The sequence below is a fragment of the Callospermophilus lateralis genome, chromosome 1, assembly GCF_048772815.1.
Source record: "Callospermophilus lateralis isolate mCalLat2 chromosome 1, mCalLat2.hap1, whole genome shotgun sequence".
In the NCBI taxonomy this organism is placed as follows: domain Eukaryota; kingdom Metazoa; phylum Chordata; class Mammalia; order Rodentia; family Sciuridae; genus Callospermophilus; species Callospermophilus lateralis.
The window spans coordinates 50,352,860-50,379,103 of NC_135305.1; positions in this window are offsets into that span (position 1 = coordinate 50,352,860).

The following is a 26,244-nucleotide window of genomic DNA, read 5'->3' on the forward strand; positions in this document are numbered from 1 at the left end:
TTCAAACATGTTCTGCCAAAATGCACACTTACCTAGTTCATTTCTGAACTCTTCAGCAGTCCACCTCCTTACTCTGCAATGTAGTTGGATCTTCTCTTATAGAGTTAGTCAGTTCCCTTCCTTGGTAAAACAGTTAACAGATGTTGGGGTTTTTTATTAAATTTTTACTTATGTATGACAGCGGAATGAATTACAATTCATATAGAGCAAATGAATTACAATACATATAGAGCACATTTTTTTATATCTCTGGTTGTATACAAAATATATTCACACCAATTCGTGTCTTCATACATGTACTTTGGATAATCATGTTCATCACATTCCACCATCATTTCTAAGCCCATACCCCACCCTCCCCTTCCATCTCTCTGACCTATCTAGAGTTCATCTATTCCTCCCACACTCCCCCTCCATACCTCACTATGAATCAGCCTCCATATATCAAAGAAAATATTTGGCATTTGTGTTTTGGGATTAGCTAACTTCACTTAGCATTACCTTCTCTAACTCCATCCATTTACCTGCAAATGTCATGATTTTATTCTCTTTTATTGTTGAGTAATATCACATTGTGTATATATACCCCATTTTTAGTCCACTCATCTATTGAAGGGCATTTAGGTTGGTTCCACAGTTTAGCTATTGTGAATTGTGCTGCCATAAACACTGATGTGGCTGTGTCCCTGTAGTATGCTGTTTTTAAGTCCTTTGGGTATAGAAATTGATTATTTCACCTCTTTTCTGCAACTACACACTTGGAAAGAGAGGATGTTGAAGCATTATTTTTCATTTATTCCTTTTATCCCTTATCTGCTGAGATTCCGCCCTTATTCTCTCATTTGCTTCACTTATAAAAATTATACTCATTTATCCAGAAATTCTTTCTAGCATTTTAGATTACTCCCACAAAAAGATACATTCTCTTCCCATTTTTTCCACTCCACACAAATCTTCATAATAATCTAATAATCATGCATCCCTCTTAAAGTTATTTGAGGCTTACTTACATGAAGCAATCTGGTTTTATATTTCTTAGTAACAACATTTCTATATGTAAATAACTACATACATATATATGTACATACATATATATAAACTATTTGAAGTTTTATCCAAATATATCTCTAAATTTTTTCTTTTTTATGATAACATTAAAAGTGTGTGCCATGCCAGGAGTCCTGGTACATGCCTGTGATCCCAGAAGCTCAGGAGGCTGAGGCAGGAGGACCGAGATTTCAAACCCAGCCTCAGCAACTTAACCAGGCCTAAGCAACTGTCTCTAAACAAAATACAAAAATAAAGGGCTGTGGATATGGCTCTGTGGTTGAGTGCCCATGGGTTCAATCCCCAGTACAAAGACGGAAAAAAAATTCTGTGCCAGGCACAAGGATAAACGTTTATATGTTTATATGTATCTTCTTGTTTCATAATCATTGTTATTGCTATCCCCTTTATAAAATAAGGTGATATAAGTTTACAAAATAAAGCACTCAGGCTAGGGACATAGTTCAAAGGTAGAGCATGTGCAAGACCCTGAGTTCAATTCTCAATAGAGGAGGGAGAGAGAGAGAGAGAGAGAGAGAGAGAGAGAGAGAGAGAGAGAGAGAGAGAGAGAACGCAAACTTGCCCATGATCATATACAAAGAAACCAGGTAGACCAAAACTGAATCAAAGATTACTTGTCGTGACTTAGATCTCCATTGTTTTGAGTCTTCCTGTTTCTCAGCTACGGAAAAAAGCTAGAGTAATATTAAAAAAAAAGACATTTCATAACTTTCGTAAGAAAATGTTTGTAAATGATATTAAATATTCATATTAATTAGTTTTCATGATATTTTAAATTTAATTATATCGATATTCAGGCATACTTATTCTTTCATAAAAAATATTTTTTTTTGTTGAAAATCTTTGGAATGTGTACTTATGTATGTGTATCATTTCACAAACAAAATTTATTAGTTTTAATTTTTCATATGGTTACTTACTCTTTGATTGCCTTATCTGAAGCTTTTTCTTCCCCTTTAAGTATCTTCAAATTAATATCTGGATAATATTTAAGATTGGCAGCATTTTAAAATTATCCTTCATAACAGTTAGCTATGATTGGAGAGAAAAAAGTGTTAGTAATTAAAAGGAGAAAATTTCAGAATAGTTTTTCCTACTTCCCAGTATAGATTAAAAATTTTACTTGGTCTCATTTTTGTATTAGTTGTGTCTTAAAACCTTCCTTTTATTTTTCAATCTGCAGCATAAGAACTTTACATGATATATATCAGAGAGAAATTGGTGTTTTGTATGTAAGTGAAAATATATGACACAAGAAGCCATTTATCTACTGTAGATGCCAATGTTAGTATTTTATCTGGTTTTGCTCAATGGTGTAAAGTGAATAGTTCAGTTCTCATTATTTAGTTACCCTGATGGCATTCACTTATATTTATTTTATTTTTATTTTATAGCAATTGTTTTATAATAACTCTTACATGTTTTTATAATATTGATATATACATCTAAAGTATGATAAATAAAAACTATTCTAGAATTGAAAAGTAAAATGTTCAGTTTTGTATGAAATAAATCTAACAAATCAAACTTATGCTTAATATAAGTGAAAAATAATTATTTTGCTATGTCCATAATGACCAGAATTGCTTATGCTTAGTTTATACATAAATATAATTTTAGTATCTGTGAAAGTTACCATAATTGAAATAATAATTTGGGATTATTTACAGATGTTTAACATTGCATTTGTAGACTATCAAGACTGTAAAATGCTATTTTAATTCTGACACATATGAAAAATAAATATAGATAGGTAGTATATTAGGGATTCTCATATACCTGGATCATTATTTGTCCTAGCTATCATTACTCTCATTTAAGGAGAAAGATGATGCAAACTTAATGGATCAGAGGTTGCAAAATAATTTTTATTACTAACTAGGATGGAAACTGTTTAGCTTAGGTAAATTTAGAGTCACTCTGTTTCCTTAGTTAATGATCTAGACATAAAATTTTGATGTTGTCAAGTGACCTCAGGCCTTTTCATCATGGATCTTTCCTCAAGAATTTTTGAGTTTCCTGATTACATAGCCATTGGTTTCCAAGAATGATCCAAGAGAGTAAGGTCTAAGCTATAATGGAGACAAGAAAGTCACATTTTATTATTTACACTATATACTACTAAATAGGGTCACCCTATTCAAAGTGATAGGAAACTATATGGAGACATGAATTCCAGGAAGTAAGATCATTGGGACCATCTTGGAAACTGGATTCTAAACAGTTCATACTTACACATTTATATTATGTATTTTGGAACCAATAGTTTTTGCTATTGAACACATTTTCATTTGCTTTTATGCAGCCTATTATTCATTCATGGACTACATCTCTGTCTTCCTGTTTCTAATTATTTTTATTTTATTAAATAACAAATCTTCATATTCTAAAATGATGCTATATGTCTGAGATTGTACCCCTTTACCCAGTATTATTTGGATTATTCTCTTCAGATCAAAGTCCTCCATTAATAGTTATCATTTGAACTGGTTGCTCTTTAGACCTGAGCATGATCAATCTGGAATATTTTGTCTGCTTTGTCAGATATGAGAAGAGCTACTCCTGCTTGTTATTGAACTCCATTTGCATGAAATATATTTTTTCATACTTTCATTTTCAGCCATGAATCTTTTTGCCTATAACATGAGTCTCTTGCAAATAATCTGTTGTTGGATCTTGATTTTTAATCCATTCTGCCAATATGTCTTTTGTTATGGTTTAGATATGAGGTGTCCCTCAAATATCATTTGTGAGATAATGCGAGAAGGTTTAGAGGAGAAACATTTGGATTATAAAATCCTTAATCCAATATTAGAATTAATCCCCTGATAGGGATTAACTGAGTGGTAACTGAAGGCAGGTAGGGTGTAGCTGGAGGAGGTGTGTCCCTGAGGGTGTGGCATTGGGTATATATTTTGTGTCTGGTAAATGGAGTCTCTCTTTCTGTTTTCTGATCATCATGTGAGCTATTTCCCTCTACCATAATCTTCTTTGGTGATGTTCAGTCTCATGTTGAGCCCTGAGGAATGGAGTCTGCTATCTGTGGATTGAGGCCTCTGAATTCATGAGCCCCCAAATAATCTTTCACTCCTAAAATTATTCTGGTCAGATCTGTAAGACACAGCAGACCAAAAGCTCACTAAAACATCTTCTGACTGGGGAGTTGATATAAGTTGCATTACATGTTATTATGGATAGATATTTGCTTTTTCCTGCCATTTTGGTGTGTTTTATATATTTGATTTTGTCTTGATTTTCATTTAGTTGGTTGTTCTAGTGATATTCATCTATTTGGGAGCTTTTGGTTTCTTTTTGAGATCTTATGTATGCAGTATATCTTTGTAGTCTGGCATAGTGGTCATGATTTTTTTTGGCTTATTCTTGTCATGGAAAGTTCTTATTTCTTCATTGGTTATGAAGGATAACTTCGCTGAATATAGCAATCTTGACTGGCAAGTGTTTTTTTTTTTTTTTTAGAACTTTGAATATCTCATTCTAAGTCATCCTTGATTTTGGGGCCTGAATTGAAGAGTCAGAAGTGAACCTTATTGGTTTGCCTCTAAATGCAAAGTGATGTTTTTCTTTTTCAGTTTTAATATTTTTTTTCCTTAATTTCTATGTTAAGCATCTTGATTAGCATATTTTTTTCATGATCTTGTCTATTTGGAGTTCTGTATGCATCCTGTATGTGGATGTCTATCTCATTTCTAAGGTGAGGGAAATTTTCTGCTATTATCTCACTGAGGGGTTCTTAATTCCTTTAGCGTATATCTCCATGTTCTCTTCTATACCAGTGACTCTCAGATTTGGTCTTATGGTGTTGTCCCAAAGTTCTTACATATTCTGATCATGGTTTTTTACTTTTTTTCCTTTATTATATACTGAGTATTCAAGTTTGTATACCCTATCTTCAGTGTTTGAAGTTCCATCTTTCAGGCTTGAAGTTCTATTTTCTATCAATCTATTCTGTTACTGATATTTTCAAGTGATTTTCTAATTTTCCTCATTATGCCTTTCATTTCAAGTAGTTCTGATTGGTTTTCCCCCCCAATATCTCTATTTCTTTATTGAAATGATCTTTCACCTCCTGTGTTTGCTCTCTTAATTTGTTTCTTAGATCTTCTTAGTTCATTGAACATTTTAATAATAAGTTCTTTATAGTCTTTCTCAGGACTTTCATCCCATTCTCCATCTGTAGGTTCCTCTTTGCGGGGATTATACATTTTGAGGGGAGATTTTTTTCTTTTTATCCATCTTTTCAGAGGTCTTAGACTTGCACATCAGTCTTGCATTATGTGTGTATATCCATTCCATCAGACTTTCATTGCTCTTCCTGTTTTGTATGTGTGTGCTTTGGTATATGATTTTTTTGTTGTTTTTGTTCTAAGTACTTCTCTCAGTTTTTGCTATATGACTAGACATACAGGAGTAGGACTGGAGGTTCCCCTCTAGTTGTTCCTACCTGCAATATGGTTGTTGGTCTGGGATTTTTGTCTTCCCTATTCTATGTGTTAAAGTACTGTTGAGGTTCAAGTGGGACTAATTCATAAGTGGAGTGAGGTTCATGCTACTTTGCTGAGTTGTAAATGTTGCTTAAGTACTTTTCTCTGAACTTAAAACATCCCAATCATTTTCCAGTCCCTCTTTGGGTCGGCTACTGAGATAAGTCTTCAAATAAACAAATGGTGTGTATTTTGACATCTCTATCACTAATTACCACCTGTAGAGGAATAGTAGGTTCAGCATTTAACATCAGCTCCAACAACAAACAGCTACATACTAGATAAGACACATAAAACAGTAGTTGTTTACTAACTTGTCCACTCTATTAATAATCATAACATAAATGATATAGGAATTACATAAATTAAATAATTCTCTCAAATAGTGTAATTGTAGATGCTTAAGCAAAAAGAAAATATGGTAGGAAAACAAGAGAACATCTGAAATACTTAAAAAATGAGCAGAGGAGAAGGAGGAGAGAGGTAGCAGATGACAGCTATAAAGATAAAGTAGTAAAAATAATTAAAAGTAACAAAATAAAGAAAAAGAGAGAAAAGAAAAAAATTGACTATTAGTGGAGAAAGAGTGTGAAGAAAGAATAATAAGAAAGAAAAACAAAAACCTAAGGTATGAACCAACAAACAAACCTAAAATCAAAACAACTCAAACTCACATGTAAAATTTCACCCCAGAAAATCAACTACGGCTAAATAATAAATGTTGAAGAAAGAAGCAATTAAAATGAAAGAAAAATTATATAAATATATTTTATGAAAAAATTATTTGATATTAACCTATATGCACACTGAGATCACACACAAATTTAGAATGGAAAAATGGAAAATAAAAATAGAATAAAGTAAAATAAATGAAATTATAATTTAAAAAGAAGCAAAAGGAGGGGGGATAGAAAAAAATGTTTTTAATTAAAAATAAAGAGCTTGTTTCCCCTGAGGTAGTCAAAACTATTGGTAAGAATAGATGATCACTGCTTTTGCTGTTATGCTATTCTTTTTGTTTATGTTTGGAACTCTGTAAACCTTGGGGCTATGAAAGTAGGGGCTGCAAATTACCACATCTGTGTATTTCTCACAAAGCTGCCAGCCATATAGCTAGTAGCCAAAGCTAGTTGTAGTATCTCTCAGCTTCCTGTCTCCCAATATAGGATGGGATAGACTGGGGAGTGCTGACAAGTGGTGTACTCCCAGAGTGGAGCTGGTGCTGATTTCTAAGTTGAAAGTTCTAGTAGTTGTGGTTATAGGCCAACTTTTGCAACTCTGATATTTGAGATTTGATCACACCCCCTGTTGCTTTGGAGATGGTGAACTTTGCATATGTCGGGGTCTCTCTCGGAGGCCTTCCCCAAATTTAAATTTTAGGGTGAGGAATCTAACCCTGTACGAGCTTCACATATACCACCTCGATGGAGGTTAGTTTTGCAGGGTCAGCCCTGTAACATAGACATGTTTGACCACTTACTGGTATTTTCCCAGATGTACTTATGGGACTCTCTGTCCTCAATTTCCCCAGCCTCTATCACCCAAGGGACTGTCTTTCCTAGGCCTGTTTCAATCACCCTGGTTCAGGCAGAGTTTGGACCCCACAACAGGTGACTGCTGGGTCAGTCTGGCAGCTTACTTTATTAGGGTTCAGTTTTCTGCCTCTGCTTGCCATCATGTGGCCACTCAAAAATGATTCCATTTTTTTCATCACTTTCAACTCAACAACTCCCCCCACCATTTTTCAGTCTGTTAAGATCAGCCTCTAACTCTATTGCATAGGTTCCTGGAAACCAATTTTATTCACTGCTTTTTCACTCCTCTGTGTGTTCCCCTTCCCTCAGCAGGGGGCTGGTGCTGCTGACCTTGACCCACTGCCATTCAAATCTGTGCATCACAAACATATTATTTCTTATATTATGTTCAAAGTTTCCAACTTTCTTTATCTCCATGATGTTTTTGCTCTCCAATGTTGAGCTTTAGTGAATTCCCTTCACCACCCACTCCACTGAGGAGAGGTCTTCCCACTTCTCCAACTGAGGAACTATTGTGGAGTACAGCCTTCCTCTAATCCACCATCTTCTTGCATGTATGGTTTGTTTTTTATTATGTTGAAATAAATATTTTTAGTTATTTCACTTGCTTTTGATAATTATTTTTATATTTAAATAATTTTGAATCATTTAGTAATTAATTTTTATATATTTTCATGAAATGAAAAATCAGAATTGCTTCTCATTTTCATTTACACAGGATAGTTTTAGACTTTTTTTCATTTTTTAACAGGCTAATTGATATAAAAGGACATCTATGGTTTTAATTTATCTAATTTTCAATACAGTTGACAATATTCATTTATGACATATGCTTCCTCTTTTCTGAAATACCTGTGCTTATCTCTTTTTGTCCACTATTTGCATTGTTGACCTTTTTCTTATTCATTTCTAGGTGCTTTTTGTATATTTTAATACAGATATTTTTCTGGTCATATGTGTCAAAATAGTTTATTCCTTACTGGTAGCCTTTCTTTTCATTCTATTTATTGTGTCTCTTGGATAGCCTATGGATTTATATAGTCTAGATTATGTAGTCTAGATTTTTATTGTCTATAAATGATAATATAGTTGAAATTTGCAAGTACATTTAAAAATTAAAGTGACAGAAGATTAAGTCTTAAGATTAATATAGTAGAAATTCTATTCTTTTCATAAACAACTGTGTTAACAATACATCCATTTCTAATGAAAATTAACATTGAAGGAAAGCATATAGTATTACACATAATTTTCAATACTCTACCTTAGATGTCTTTAAAATATCATACATGTAGCCTTTAAAATAATATTTATGACCAAACTGCATTGTTATGGTATTGGTATCAGGAATTGTTGCAAAAATTTTATCAGATTTTCAGTTAGGATAGTTATATTGAGTCAGATATCATCATTATTTTCTAATTATTAACTGAAATACTCCAGAAACAATGCATGGAATGCAAATATCAAGTTTTCAGTCACTGCATAGGGAAGCAGATGTTGACAAAATAGTACAAGTTAATGCTGAATGCTTCATCTATTTACATTGGTTATTTAGGAAAGTCTCTTGCTATGTACACAGCAATTTTTGATGAAAATAAAATACTCGACCTTTCTAAGCATGAGTTTGTTTTTTCCTTTAGCAACTGGTATCCCAGAATCTATTCTCAATTTTGCTGAATATAAATTGATGGGAATGTATTATTTAGAAAAATCTCATCCATTACTCATTTTAGTGAAACATTTTTCTCTCTGGTAGAAATGTAACTATTTGGAAAAAAAATAAGACAAAACTTCATTTCTGGTCTGGTATAAAAGTAACATACTTCCCATAGAATGTGCAGGTGATTGCTGCCAGATCATTTAAGGAAATGCTTTATATGGGTTCTGGTAAATATCTCTCAAGAAAGAAAGGTCTTAGAAAAAGAGTGCAAGGGATAAATATCTAGCCTCAAATTCATCATATCTTTTATAAGCTAGCTGACCTGAATTCTTAAAAGATATTTAGCACATTGTTTAGAGTATTGTAAAATTGTTGAATCTATTATTTCTATGTTTTTTATCATGAGCAATTTTTCTATAGCACATCTTCTCTTTACTTCTTGTTATATGAACTCCATGCGTTGTCTACTGTAGTTCTTAACCACTCACCTGGGCAGCTGTCCTTCACCCACAGGAAATATGTAGCTCTGTCACATCAATACAAGTACCTTCTTATATGACATGGTACAGGGAAAGTGGCAGAGGTTAAGCATCAGATAAATACAGAACTCATGGCCTTACTTGGAAATGACACTTGGACCTTTTGTTTGGGCTCTCCATGACAAAGTAGTCACTTACTTACCAAAGTATAAATCTGCTCAGGGTGTGTCCTGGGGGAAAATGACCACATAGCCTTATCTCTACATCTAAAGACTACACTCCAATGTTCAAATTTACATATAAATAAGCAATAATTATAAGACTAATTTAAAAGTGAGTTCTTTCCAATTAGTATATCACTTACTTGTATAATTAATATTTCTTTTTTTGTCTGTCAGGGTGAAAAACTATACAACTAATGCCTGATCTCAAGAACAATATGGGCAAATATCCCTGAGAAATACCCATACAGTATTAAATCTAATGAATGATTTGGTGATTCAAAAGCTTGTAACAGGATCTACTGTGTCCAGTATTTGGTAGACTCTGCCAAATACTTGCTCTTGTGGTACCATTCACTAGAACATGTGGCAAACACTTTTTTAGTGTTTTGTTGTTGTTTTCTGGGTAAATATCAATGTATATTCAACAGATTGCCATTCTGATAAACTGTGTCATATTGCTATTCTCTATCCTTTTCTTGATTTTCAGTTTTTGTCTTTAATATGAATTCTTATTAAATTCATAAAACAGTTTTTTGTTGATTTGATTATTTTTCCACTGCAGTGATGCTGCCCTTCCATTCTTTTTCATCAGAACTTGTAGATATCTTCACATTTTTATCTAAGAGTCCCTTTATTTCTACAGCCATGGTGAATGCTAGAGAGACAGTCAACTGGATAGAACAGAATGAAGTGACTTTGGTGATAGGGTTGTAAATGTAGTTACTGGATTTGTGGTATTTAAAATATATGCATAAATGTTCTGAGTTTAAGTATTCTTACAGTAACAATAGAAAAATCAGCTTCTAAAAAAATATTTTCTTTGAAACATTTCCTAACGTATAAATGTAACAGTGCAAAAAAGTAAATGAGAATCTATAAATAATATCTTATGGAGACTTACTGTTTTTCTTTACTTTTATTTTGTCATCTCATTTTAATTTCAGAAAAAGGTAGACTGACTTTCAAGCTATTGACCTCTCCTCTCTTTTATGTTACTTTCTCTCTTCGAAGGACTGGATTGAAGTGCATATCCTTAGGTATATACCACTTATTTCTGACATTTCAGCATTCATTTGATATATTAATGTATAAAACTGTCAGGGTTGATTTCTTTCATTCCATGACTTTTGGCTTAGGCAGATAGTGGAAGAGATGTTTCCTATAGCTTTGGGAATAATTTTAAGAAACTTACTGATAAGGTGATAAGGTAGTTTGGGTAAGGATAGCTTCTTCAAAGCTGAATTTCAAATATCTAAATCCATTAAATTTTCTTGATTGACTACCTGATTTTCAACATTATATTACTGTAAAAACTACTGGCTGCCATCATGGTTTCTGAATTAATCTGATTCATGTTTTGTCCTTTTTAATATACTGTGGTTGTCTAGATGCAATTATATTTTAAAAATCAAACTGATTGCGTTTAAGAATGAAAGCTAGCTAATAAAGTCAAACATTTTTTTAAAATATGTTAGAGTCTGTAAACAACTCAGGATGGCGCCTGGCATTTTGCCAGAGGGAGTGGTTTGTGAAGTAATTCCAGCAAGCCATTAAGTGTGGAGATTCCTTATTGGTTGACTGCTGTATCTATTTTATGTTAATTAAGAGAAGCTGTGTGGAATGTATAAATACCTCTGTTGTCCTACATTAAACGGATCCCACTCCTGCTGTATCAATGTACACAAGTTGTTCGTCACCCCCAGTTATTTTGCTGCAGCCGGACTGCGGCAAAAATATGAATTGTAAAACAAAAATTAATTTTAAATTATACCACTCAAATATGGATTTTATGCATTGATTTCCATGAGTACAGGATTATGACTTTACATTGGAGTTCCCAATGCTATCTCATGTCTTGGCAAATATGGATTTTTATGCATTGATTTCCATGAGTACAGGGTTATGAACTTACATTGTAGTTCCCAATAGCCATCTCATGTCTTGCCAGATATTATGTGTTCAACAAATGTTTGATACATGAATGAATCAGGACACAGAACATATGGAGGTGAAAAAGTCACTTCATTTTCAAAGTCACCTTCAAGTTCAGAAAAGTATTGATATTATACAGCTTCTCTATCCAGGTCAGATCTCAGATCATAGATGGATTCTGTGGGCATGTATAACTATTGCTGAATAAAATAAAATGTAAGCTGCAAGTATAATATATATATATATATATATATATATATATATATATATATATATATATATCCATCTATATATCTATATCTCCTAAGTTTTCTATTGCTGTGTAATAAATTACCACATCTGGACAGCTTAAAACAATATCTATTTATTACTTCATAATTCCAGTAAGTGAGAAATCTGGGCAAAAATTAGGCTATATTCTCTGTTCATAGTCTCAAGGGGCTGAAATCAAGGGGTCATTTATGGTTGTGATTTTGAAGGCCTAAGATGCTTTTTCCATTTTACTGCCTAGTGGTAGAACTCAAGAAAGTGTGTGTGTATATGTATATATATATATATATATATATATATATATATATATATATATATATATGATATATCATATATATCATATATTCCATATATGATATATATGGAAAACAGCATATCTTCAGGGAATCTCTTATGTGACAGGTGACAGTTAATCTGGATTGTCAATTTGATTGGACTAGAGATTCCTAGAACTAAGCAATTTCTGGGTGTGTCAATACAGGTGTTTCAGAGATGATTTTTGGCATGTAGGACAGCAAACCGATAGGACACACCCACCATGAATGTGGCCAGCACTCTCCAATAGGTTGGGTCAAGATGGAACTAAAGGTGGAGGAAGGACATCCTGTAGGTACAAGCTTGAGTCATTGTTGTCATCATCTTCTTCTTCCCCTCCCTCCTCCTTCTCCCCTCCTCCTCCTCCCCTCATCCTTCTCCTCCTCCTCCTCCTCCTCCTCCTCCTCCTCCTCCTCCTCCTCTCCTTCTCCTCTTCCTTCTCTTCTTCAGTGCTGGAGATTGAACCAAGGGCCTTACACATGCTAGGCAGATGCTCTACCACTGAGCTACATTCTCAGTTCCCATTTCTTGGAGCAGGTACTTTGATTGCTCTGGCCATTGCCCTAAGACAACCTGGTCTGTGGCCTATGGTTCTCCAGAGAGTTTGCAGGCCATCAGTCGTAGATTGGACCTGCATCACTTGTCTTTCCTGTTCCAAACTTCTTGGACTGAGCAGTTAATTGCTACCCTGGCTCTGCAATGTGCAGATGGCCTTGTGAGACTATCCAGCTTTTGATCCTGTAATCCAGTCTATTAAATCTGCTTTTGTAATCATGCATATTTTGTTGGTTTTGTTCCTCTAGAGAACCATGACTAATATATCTTGGTATCTTCAGGCCCCGATTAAGGTCATTAGAAAACTTGAACAACTCAATCTGGGCAACATTGTAACTGACCAAAATCATTTAGGTATGAAGGTTTGGGTCAAATCACCAGGTAAAAAATAACAAGTTGGGGTGCTTGTTGAGGAAAAGGGAATTCAGAATGGGTAGTATAAAGTAAATATAAACACAAATATCAGCTGTGAAAAATGATCAGTTAGAAATATAGGGACTATAATTATAGTGTATATTCCTTTCCTATTTTGTTTTGTATTTGTGTGTGTGCATATAAGTGTGTGTGTATACATATTTGTATATATATATCGAATATCTATCTTTTTCTCTTATCTCCTTGTTAAGTAGCATAAACTATATTGACTGTATATCAGCCTTTATATATGGTTAACTCTATGTAGTATTTAAGTTTCATGATATCAGTAGAGAGTTAAAAACACTCAGGACTTTGCATCTCTTCTGAGGAAGGATTAGTTTTTTGTTGTTGTTGCAGAAGAATCATATCATGTTAGATAGACTTATGATATTATTGTTTTATTTATTTGAAAATAAATATGTGTGTGTGTGTGTGTGTGTGTCTATCATTTTATGTGTCATGTTGAGTGGGTAAAGAACTGCCCAGACAGTTTGCAAAACATCATTTTGGGGGAATGTCTGGAAGCATGTTTCCAAAGGACACTTACATTTGAATCAGTAAAGAGTAAATATTCACCTTCACCAATACAGCTGTGCATACCAATCAATTGAGGGCCCAGATGGAACAGAAATCCGAAGTATAGGACAAATGTTCTGCTGAGCTGTGGCATCTCTCCTCTCCTATCCCAGACATTGGAGCTCCTGGTTCTCTGACTTTTGGACTCCAGGACTTACATCAGAAGTCTTCTTCCTTTCCCAGTAAGTTCTTAGGCCTATGACTTTGAACTGAATTTTACCCTGGCTTTCCTGGTTCTCCAGCTTGCAGATGGACAATCATTTATGAACCAATTCCCATACTGTATTCCTGATTATGTTTCTAAATTTGTATCTCTATATCCTATTGGTTCTTCTAGAGAATTCTGAACAGGGGGGACACAACATTAAGAAAATGGCATATGTGTTCTGTATTTTTCCTTTATCCTTCATTCATTGCAGCTCTCAGAATCATTGTCTCAGAGCATAAATCAGGTAAAACTTTCAATTATGACAGCATTTGTGTAGCTATTTGATTCATTGAATATTTCTCTAATGAACTGCAGTGAAATGAATATTAACCTTATGATTATATAAATAATTATAAGACATGCATATCATGTTTAAACAAATGTTTCTGTATATCACATTAAGGTAGAATTATGTGCTGTACATAATTTCAAAGACAAATGTTTATCTTCAAGCCACAGCATTCTAGACTATATAATGTATATACCTTTATAGAAAAATATTTTAGAACTTATAAATTATGTTTTAAAATTATGTGCCTCTACAGATATTTTAAAATCCATTGCCTGTCACCATTAGATATTTATTATAAATAGAGTGGTCATAAAAATCCATTGGATAATTATGACTCCATTGGCTTGAGGAATCATGAGGAAAATCACATGTAACAGATCTCAGGGAAATGGAAACACACATATTATATAGGGATGATGAACATTACATTTCATGTAATTCTTTTTAAAAAATGTTTATTTTTTTAGTTTTAGGTGGACATAATATCTTTATTTTACATTTATGTGGTTCTGAGGATCGAAACCAGTGCTTCGTCCATGCTAGGTAAGCATGCTACCACTGAGCCACAACCCTAGCCCACATTTCATGTAATTCTTATAACCAACATTTCTCTTGTCTGTTGCTTATTGTCAAAACAACATAAAAATCATATAAATGTAAATCAAAGCCATGATTCATTCTTACCATCTCCAAAAAATATTCCCACTGTTCATATTTTACCTGTAGTTGGTCATTCTTTGTCCAAATGGTAATAAAACCTTTATTATATTGTAATTATTACTTATAAAATTCTAATTAACTTATTATTATAAGTTTCTTATTTTGCTTTTTACACATTATGCATTTAGTATTTTTTATTTATTCAACACTATATCAACTTCTATCAACTGGGTACCTACTCTGTTCCATAAGTTCTTGTAAATAAGGTAAAGATTACCAACTTTTCATTGCTTTCAAGTAATTCCTTGTGTAATAAAGAAACTGATATGTAAACAAAATGCATATTTATTTTAATAAAAATTGTATTGCAGTATACACATTGCAAACCTAGTACAAACTAGAGAATAATAAATTTTAACACAATATTTATAATTATGTAATATTAAAGAATGTTAGTTATATTATTGAACACAAAAAGTAAATTAGAAAATTGCTGATTTAATGATTTAAATTGTCTTAATCCAGTAATTAATATTCTTACACAAATTAATTAAGTATAAAATTGTAGACAGTACTTAGTAAATGGGTGGTTTAAAATTATAGTCAGTACATTATAGTCAGTACTTAGCAAATGGGTGGTTTAAAATAAGATGTGCTATTGTGATGGGCTGAATGTTCATGTTTCCCCCAAGATCACAAATTAAAACCCTAAACCCTAGTATGATGCTAATAAGAGGTTGGCCTCTGAGAAGTAATAGGTTTAATCAGGTAATGAAAGTTAAGTTAGTGTCCTATAGGCAGACAAAGAGACTGGATTTCTTTCCCTTTCTTTCCCCAACATTCTCCATCTGATATCTCCCAAATGTGGATATAGCAAGAAACTGGCTATGTGCAAATCAGGAAGTGGATCCATACCAGGAACCAAATTGACCATCACTTTGATCCTAACCTTCCCAAAACCCTAATGATTCTGAGAAATAAATATATTTGGGAGAGGGTCCCAGGGATTGAATTCAGGGACACTCGACCACTGAGCCACATCCCCAGCCCTATTTTGTATTTTATTTAGAGACAGGGTCTCACTGAATTTCTTAGCACCTCACTTTTGCTGAGGCTGTCTTTGAACTCATGATCCTCTGCCTCAGCCTCCCGAGCCACTGGGATTACAGGCATATGCCACTAGGCCAGGTAAATATCTGAGTTTTAAGCAAATCACTTATGATATTTTATTATAGCATCTCTGTCTCACTTAGAGAGATGAGTTTGGGAAAGCTGTTTTAACAATGGGTGTATATATATATATATATATATATATATATATATATATAATATATATATTATGCATGGTGGAATGTTTAACATTCTTTGATCAAGAGGGTTCTTTTATATTTTTACATGAGTCATATTTTCATCTAAACTCCAGTGTTGGGAGGGACCATCTGTTCAAGAAACTAATCCGAATGGAGTAGTAAGAGTTAAAGTGTCATAGTTCTGAGTCATGGGCTCCCCTGTGTTCATTGGAAAGAAATACCTCCTGTTTGTGTGCCTAGAAGCTGAGCTGGGCGACAAGGAGGAGGGCAGCTCTAATGTCTGCCTGTCAATGATGCTGACAGGCATAAACGGGCTAGGTTCTCAACCATTTTCAACTCTGATGCAAAATTCCTGTCAAGCCAGGGAACAGGAACAAGATACATTGACAGATATCACCAACAGCAAGGTATGAACAATCCCCCACAGGCCATAGGCTGTCTGTCATAGCTTTCTGAGGGAAAGCAAAAATGGGACTAGCAAGCCTGGCACATGTCATCTACTTTATGTACTTATTAAGACACAGCCACCTGGGCAAACTGCCCACGAGACCCCTGAATTTATCTGAACCAGGAGAGCTTCCTATTTCATTTTCTTCCTGAAAGGAGTAAAATATTTTCTCAAAATGACATTATTTATATTAAAACCATCTTTACTATAAGGGCAATAAATTTAACATGTAAGAAACAGAAGGATTTTTCTTTTTCAAATCCAAGTTAAAGGTAGTTTACATTACAAACTTGGCAAAAAAAAAAAAAAAACATCTAAAATTTCAGAGTAGACATTTCTTTAGTTAACAAAAATATTATTTATTTTGTTTGTATTCCTCAAGTTTAATTTAAACAATGTACTATAGAAAATAGCCTAAAGGAGAAGTTGAGATTTGCTGATAACAGATTGCAATTTATTCTTTTGTACTCTAACTGAATTAAAAATATATCCTTTCTTTTACCATGCTTTTGTATAGAATGATTTTTTTTAGTTAAAAATGTAGTGCTTAGAATTAACAATGCAATACATTTTCTTAATTTTGTACAGGAGCAATAATCTGTTCCTAAATTACTGTCTGAATCTGCATTTGTTTTTGCCTACTGAATAAAATTTCTAAGTTTTCAATTCATTAGATCAAAGTCTATGACCCTTTCTTTCCATTTATTATTTTGGGATGCTGGGGGGACATTCTGTTGTACAGAAAATGAGTGGAAAACTGTGAAGGAAATTGAGGTCCCTTTGGTCTTTAGGTTTTAAGGCATTTGTTTTTCCATGCATGAAGAGAAGTTGAAAAATGTTATTTAATTAATCTGATTGATTTTCACATTGAACAATAGTCGCTATATTATACTTCGAAGCTATCGCCCCTCTAGGCACAAGTGAAATTCAGTCTCATGTATTAAATTACCATGATACTTTCGCTAACTTTAATCTGGAATGCCACTTGGATTCTTTTTTGACTTAAGTATCAATTGCTTTGGAAAATATCACTAAAAGGTGACTTCTCTCATTATGATTAGTTTCAAATTATGTATTTTTGGCATGTTGAGCATATAAGTGATGTCATCTTTTCCTCAGCTCATCTGTTCCTGAGGCATGTAATGAAGATTTGTCTGAACATTCAGTTATATCATTTAAGTTGTTTGGTTATAATAGCATTCACCAATGTTCTTTAGAATGAAGTTATTCTATTCCTATTGATAATAAATAATTTTTAGGGAGCTTCTTTGTATAAACTACAGTCTTCATTAAAGGGAGGGGACTACTATATTACACACATCTTGAGTGTATAATATTTTTCACAATTATACATGAATATGTTACACTCCTATACAGATATGAAATATCTAATCATCTAAGAAATTCTTTTATTTTCTGTCTTACTCAAACATACTAAAACATTCTCTTCACCACAGATTAACTTTACCTATTGAAGAAATTCATTTGAATGAAAACATGTACTATATCCTCCTTTGTTTCTAGCTATTTAACACATTATAAAGATTTTTGACTGACTTATTCTCTTTAATGAATATTACTCATTTTAGTGCTGTCAGATGAAGACAGTGCAATTAGCTCTCCATTCTCCTGTGGATGGACTTTGTACAGTATTAAGTTCAGGTATATTATAACATGATAGGTAAAGTTGATGCAAATGTAAGTGATGTTTTTTGGGCATCTATTTTTATTTTTCTGGAGTAAATATTTAAGAGATTTCTTGCTGAGTGATAGATTAATTACATGTTTACTTTTATTATAGATCACTCATCAATAATAGGTGAGTTACTTTCACACTTCATTTTCTTGGTTTATTCATGTTTCTATGATTATTGGTTCTTTATTTTCGTGCATTCAAGTCATTCAATCATTTGCTAATTGGAATATTTTTTCCTATTCTTTAGTGAATTGAGAGAGTTTGATTTTTCATAAGTTAATTTTTTGTCAGATAAACATTTGTAATTTATCTCTCTTAGTTCATTCTTTGTTCCAGTTTTTTGTGATGTGTACAATGGCAGAAAATATTTAATATTTATAAATTTCAGCTCAACGGTTTTGTATTATTTGTTTATTTTATAGAAATCTTTGCTACTAGTTAGTAACTTTAATTTCATGTCTTGTCCTAGTAATTTAATATTTGAAATTTTACATTAAGTCTATGGCCCACCTTAAACTATCATGTGTAATGTGAAGTAGGGGATGTGGCTCATTCCTTGTGTCTTTTCCCAGCTGATATTCCAAGTTTTCTAGCACTGTATATTAAGAAACTTATTTTTTTGTTGCTGGGCTTTGAACTCTGGGCTATGTGCATGTTAAGCATATGTTCTACCACTGAGCTATGCCCTCAGCCCCTACACTATTGATTACTGCAATTTATTGCATAATTGATGTCCTGCTTTATTCTTTTTCAAGAACACTTTAGGTACTTTGCATCTCTATGGATGTTTTAGAAACACTTTGTCCATTTCTCTAGAGATATGTTCTGGAATAATGATTTAGATTCCATTGAGCCTATACATTACTTTGGTTAATTGGGCACGATAAGGACACTGAATATTTTATTAACAAATTATATATAATTCCATTTTTTAAGTTAACTTTTTAAAGGAATATTTTTGTTTTTATTTTTGCTATTGTGTGCTTGATTTTAGTTTCAATGTAGACATTTTGCAGTTTTTAAAAAATATTACCTAATATCTTATTTTAATAACGTTTAATAATTTTTTCAAATGTTTAATGCTAGTCTGCAAAGAATGTGATTGTTTTAGTCAGTTTTTTTCACTGCTGTGACCAAAAATCTGACAAGAACAATTGTAGAGGAGGGAAAGTTTATTTGAGGGCTCAGGGTTTCAGAGGTCTTAGTCCATAGAAGGTTGGCTCCATTCCCCAGGGCTGAAGGTGAGGCAGAACATCATGGCAGAAGAATGTGGCGCAAGGAAGAGGCTCACATGATGATCACAAAGCAGAGAGAGAGAAAAAGTTCCTCCTTGTCAGATGCAAATATATACCCCAAAGCCACACCTCCAATTCCCCGCCTCCTCCAGCCATATTCCACCTGCCTTCAATTATCACTCAGTTAATCCCACCAGGGGATTAATTCACTGATTGAGTTAAGACTCTAGCAACCCAATTACTTTTCCTCTGAACCTTCTTGCATTGTCTCACACACGAGCTTTTGGGGGGACACCTCACATCCAAATCATAACAGTGATTGTATTCTGTCCTTATATAGAGTGCCTTGCTAATCTCATTTATAACTCTACAAGATTTTTGTATGTTCCTTAATGTTTATCAACTAGATCATTACATTACTATGAATACATAGTTTTGCTAATTTTTCCAATAACAATTTTATTATCCTTCTTTATCTCATTGCTAAGCCATCAATCTGATGTTCCACAGACATGTGAGAGAGGATATCCAGTGACTGTTTCTTACCTTAGAGGAAGAGTTTGATGCTGTCTGTAGGTTTTTCATAGGCATCCTCTTTCAGTCCAGGGGAGTTTGCCTTTAATGCTAATTGCATCTCTCTCTCTCTCTCTTTCTCTCTCTCTCTCTCTCTCACACACACACACACACACACACACACACACACACATGTACACACTGCTTTTCTAATATGGATAACTGCTTAATTTTTGTCACATGTTCTTTCAGAAATTATTGAAATATATGTGCATTTTTTGTCTTATCTTGTTTCTATGGTAAATTATACTGATTGATTTTCAAATGTTTCACAACTATGACTTGATTTGACTCACTGATATTTTTGTGATGATGGATGTCTAAGTTTATGAGGGATGCTGGAGTCTACCTTTCTTCATTCACAGTGTTCTTGCCATGTTTGCATTGGGGTTATGCAGATTCAGAGTGGAGGATGGCAATTGCTCACTCCTACTCCTTATGATAAAGGAGTGTGTGGGACTGCAGCTGCTTCACGAATAAATATTTGACAGAATTCACTAGGAAAAATAGAGCTTTCTATTTGGGAATAATTCAATAGTGGATTAAATTGATTGAATGCTTATACAGCTTGCAGATTTTCTATTTTATCTGTGTCAAGTTTGACAAGTTGTGTTTTTCAAACAATTTGCGCATTTTATCATACTTGTCTTATTGTTGTCAAAAAGCTCTCATAATATTTCATTATTCTCTCTCTCTCTCTCTCTCTCTCTCTTTCCCTCTCTCTCCCCCTCCCCCCCTTTTCTCTCTCCCCCTCTCTCTTTCTCTAGGATCTGGAATGATGGCAATCTTTTATTCCTGATTTCCTGATATTGCTGATCTATGCTAATTTATAGCTTATCTTTCAATCTTTTATTTTCAAGGAAGGCTAAGATTTGATCAAGTATATTAACCTTTTCAAAGAACTAAAGTTGGGATTCTCTCAAACTGCATACCCTTTCTTTTGCTTTCAACATTTTTAACAGATGAATAAAAATATAAAAATTATTCATGTTAATGTGGCTTTTGTGATATTTTGATATACGTACACAATGTATCATCTTTAAATCAGGCTAAACATATCTACCTTCTAATATTCATATATCTACTGCTTAAAAAATCCAAAATCCTTTATTCTCATTTTTAAAATATTTAATGTATGATCACTACCTACAATGTGCCACAGCACAACAGCACCTCTCAACCCTAACTGTAATGCAACATCCAGTGATCCACTTTTCCCTATCCTTCCTATTCTCCCCAATCTCTGGAAATAACTGTTGAACTATCAACTTCTGCATGATCCTTTTTTTTTTTTTTTAAGATTTCACATATGAATGAGATGATGCAAATCTTGTATCTAGTAAATTTCTAATTCAATTCTTTTTGACCACAAAATATAAAATGTGTAATTTTGACTGTTAGAAATGTAATGTTTACATTCTAGCCTCACAGTCTGGTTAGGTAATAATTACTTAGAGAGTTAACTCAAATATTTCTAATTGCTACTTTTTAACTACTGAGAGAAATATTTATAAATTCTGAGGATTGTATTCTCTATATAGCTTTATTTCTGTCAATTTTTACTTTATTGTAATTATGTTATTAGATACACATATTTCTGAATGCTATGTAGTTGCAATGAATAGATCATTTTATTATTATACCACTTTATTCTTTACCTCTCAAATCAGTTTTTTTCCTGATATTTCTATTGCCATATCAGTCTTCTAAATATTACTATTTGTAAGGTCTCTTCATTCATATTTTGACTGTCAACATATGTGCCTTTTAAATTTAAACATGTCATTCTTATGTAATGTGTGCTTACGTACTACTTTTAGTTTATTCTGAAATTATGATTTGAAATTAGATAATTTATACTTTTTATTTAGTTTAATTGTTACTAATGACTGGATTTATGTCTACCATTTTAAAGTTTAAATTCTACTTATCCAGTCTCTTTCATTGTTGATGTTGTTCTTAGGTGTCTTTACCTCACATTTCATGTCTTCTTTGGGGAAAATATTTTGTGTTCATTTTTTTTTGGTGGTGATGGGGATAGAACCCAGGGCCTTGTGCACACAAGGCAAGCACTCTACCAACTGAGCTGTAACCACAGCCTTCTGTGTCCATTTTAATCACAATTGTTTTTTTCTGAAGCCTTTCTTGCAATGTGCCTCTTTAATTTATAACTATCTAATTAAAGTTAATATTTACTATTTCACATTAATTTTATGAGCTTAAAACTATGCAATCTTATCCCCACTCTTTGTGCTCTTCTTCCATTTTGTTGGGATAAATCTTATCTACACATGTTGGGGACACAATAGTATTCAGTGACTTATCATATTTTTTTTCTTTTGATTTATGTTTTTATCTGGAATATTTTCTTTGAGTCTAAAAAACTTCCAGAGCATTTATTGAGTGAGTGGTCTACAGGCCAAGTATTTCCTTGTTTTGTTTGTCTAAAACTTTTTTTTTATTTTCTTGTTATTTTGGAGAAAGTATTTTTCCTATAAATAAAATTCTAATGTTAACATTTTCCAGAGCTTTTAAGATATAATTCTTATGACTTTCTTTTGATTGAAAGTTATATGTTCATATTTTCTGTTCCCTCTATGTAAAATGTGATTTTCTGTGGCAATATCCAAATTTTCCAAATTCCAAGTTTTTATTTATGTTACAGCAATTTGATTTGATCGTGATATGTCGAGGTATTGGTTTCTTTGAATATAGTCTTAGGTTTTATTATGCTTTTAGTATGAATAGCTTAGGGTTTTCATGAAATTGAGGAAATTTTTAGCCATTATTTTTTCAAAAGTCTTCTTCTCTGTTGTTTCTTTCTTTTAAAGTGCAACTACATATGTGGCACCTCTTTAGATATATCCCACAGGTCATCTTTGAATTTTCTTCTCTTTATTGCTTGATTTCTATTGCTATGTTTTTATATTTTATTGATATTTACTCATTTTGTTTGTAATCTGTTATTAGGTTGTTCCATATTGTAATTTTTACTTCTACAGCTTCCATTAGATTATCTTATTGAGATTCAATTTGCTGAGAGTTCCAGTCTGTTTGTTCTTTATGACAAGTTTTTTTAAGAGCTTGAATGACTTATAGCAACTTCTTTAAGGTGGTCCCTTGCTAATCTCAACATCTGGGACAATTCTAGTGCCTAGGGTTTTTTCCCCATTTGGGGTCCATTGGTTATCCTGTTTTATCTCTAATCTTGAAATTTTATTGTTGTCTTCGTGTCCTGCATGAAGTATATTCCTCTTCTTTGATCTTCCATTTTTTTCTCTCCTTATTTTTCAGCTATTTGGACAATTCTGAAGTTTCCTGATATCAGATAACTGTCCAAATGAGTTCTAGACACTCTGCACTAAGTGAATTGGATTGTTTCAAACAAAAATGTCATAGAAGTTTTATTCAATTACATTTCTTTATTCAATGGTCTACTGCCCTCCACATTTGACCTGAATCTATAGATCTCCTCCTTTTAAAATATTTTTGCTCATGTTTTACCTGATGGTCATAATGATTATCTTAGAGAACATTATTCTAATGCAAACTACTTTATCTTTATTGAAACTAGAACTCAAGTCTATTTTCTGTTAAGTACTGCTGAATTCTCAAGAAAATATGGGTTTCATAAATGTTTAAATGACAGTAATATATTGGTAAAATTCTAAAGACAAATAGGTTGCTTCATAAAATCAAACATCAGATAGGTTTAGTACAAATGCTAACAAATAATCATCTTCATAAAGCAAATAGAAGTTTTTTACTGTGATGTCAAGTAAATGCTATTTCAAATCAAATATAATAAGCAGCTTATGAAGAAAACTAATATGCCAATGAGTACAGTCTAAACAACATTAAAAACTTTGCTCTTATCATTGATTCCCTTTAAGAATCATAAACATACTCATGCCTTGGATTTATTATAGAATGTTCAGAGACCAATAAATTTCATAAACTTGCCATTTAATTTTGTTCTCAGATCTACAGACATTTATTGAGCTTCATTGTTTCAAAATAAATTCTAAAAATATTTCATAAGTCTGATAAACATTCTCAGACAAGCATTTTTTGAGAGTCAAAAAAATTTAGACACCACTGAAAACAATGGTGATGTTGCTATAAATAGAAAAACAGTGAAAGTTTCTATATATTCCTTTGTTGCAAGACAAATAAGTTAAGAAAAAGATATAAAAATCATAAAGATCAGAAAGTGAACTGATTATGAATGTAAAAATCCCTGTGCAATATATAAGTAATTTCTAAAATTAATAATCTAGTTTAGCAAATTCATAGACTATAAAGTGAATATATCAAATACATTTCTGTATGCCAGCTATGAGCAAAAAAATGAAAATTAATAAGCCTATTAACTACTGTATCAAAATATTAATTATTTAGGGAAAAATTCTAACCAATATTAGGAAAACATTGAACTTGAGTATCAAAACATTGCTGATATTTTATTAAATAGAAAGATATATGATATTTATGGATTAGCTGTTTTAATATTCATAAAACACCTGATCTCAGTGTATATAACCATCTATAAATTTAAAAATTTAGTAGCACTTAAAAAATGAATTCAAAGAATCTTAGAATATCCTAACATGTTTGAGGGGGGAAAAGTCAATGTTGAAGAATTTATACTATCTAGTTTTTAGTCTTAGAATAAATCTACCAATAAAATATGGTACTGAGGTAAGGACAGGCAAACCCATTGATGGAATAGAATTGACGATTCTAAATAGACCCACCCAGATAGGACCTTCTTATGTATGACCACAGTACTAGCAAATCCAATGTGGAAAATAAAAGTATTTTCAATCAATAATGTATGAATGCAATATTAACTTGAAGAAAACACTCAAAACTTTTATCCATGTATCCCCAAAAGAATGTTCAAGGTGAGTACTACTCATTGAATATTTGTGGTTCACAAAATTCATAATCTGAAATTCCAGGGCCCAGTGTGATAGATTTAGAGGTGATGCCTTTGAAATGCTATTTGGTCTGGAAGACAGAATCTTCATGACTAGAAAAGTAATCTTATTAAAAGAGTACTATTTATAAGTACTTTTCTCTCTCTCTCACTTTTCTTTCCATGTAAGAATATGAGAAAGTGGATAGATATAATCCAGGAAGCTGACCCTAACTCTACAACAGATATGAAGGCACCTCATTCTGGAACTTCCTAGACTCCAGAACTGTGACAAACAAATGTTCTGTTTTTGAACCCACCTACACTATGGTGTTCTATTTCAGAAGTCTTATATAAGATAATAGACCATATAATTAAATACTAAATCTATATTAAAAAAAAGAAAAACAAAGCTTCTAGAAGAAAATAGGGCTATCTTTGTCACTTAGCATAGGTAAGGATATATTTATTTATTTATTGGAAGGAAACAAAAAACCACTGATTCAAAACTGGTAAATTGATCTTTATAACTAAAAGACAGTGTTAAGAAAATAAATGAATAAGCCACAGAGTGGAAAAGAATAATTGTAACTCATATTTAAGAAAAGTTTAATATTAAAATCATAAAAATAACTCCTACAAAAAATCCACAAAAGTGATAAAAGAGTTGAACCACAGTTTACAAAAGAAGAATAACAAAAAAAAGTGTAGAGATGTCAGCAATATCACAAGATTCACTGATTAAAGTTGCTAAAATTAAAAGGACTGCTAACAATGTAGGCAATCACAGAGTGTTCACTCTTGAGTAAAGAGGAAAAGGGGATGATTACAAAGAGAATCATGAACACTTTTTGGAAAAATGGAAATATCTGGTTTTTTGAGGTATGCTTATATCATTATGCTTATATTATCTCAAAACTCAAAAATAAAAACAGAAAATTTAGGAATTTTTTATGTATTAAATATAACTCAAAAAAGCAAAAAAATAAAAACCTACATTGTTATGTAGTTTAAAACACTAGAAAAAAAGTTAAATAAATCTTGAAATATTGAAAGAATGGGCCTTGGAATATTTTACTTGAATATCATATAAAAAGCTAATATTTGTATTATTATGTCTTTGCTGAATGAGTATTTGTGGATGATATCTAGTCATTCAGCTATTGACTATAGATAACTTGTGATTTATAGCATTAGTAAATTGATCAGTATATTCTTAATTGTTTATTCCTTCTTTTCTTTTGACATTTCTATAACACTTTAAAGTGGATTTAACCCATGGGTTTTAAAAATATATTTTCTAATTTGAATTAGGAGATTAGGTAAATTACCTTTGGTAGCATATTTAGTCAGGTAAGGTTATTG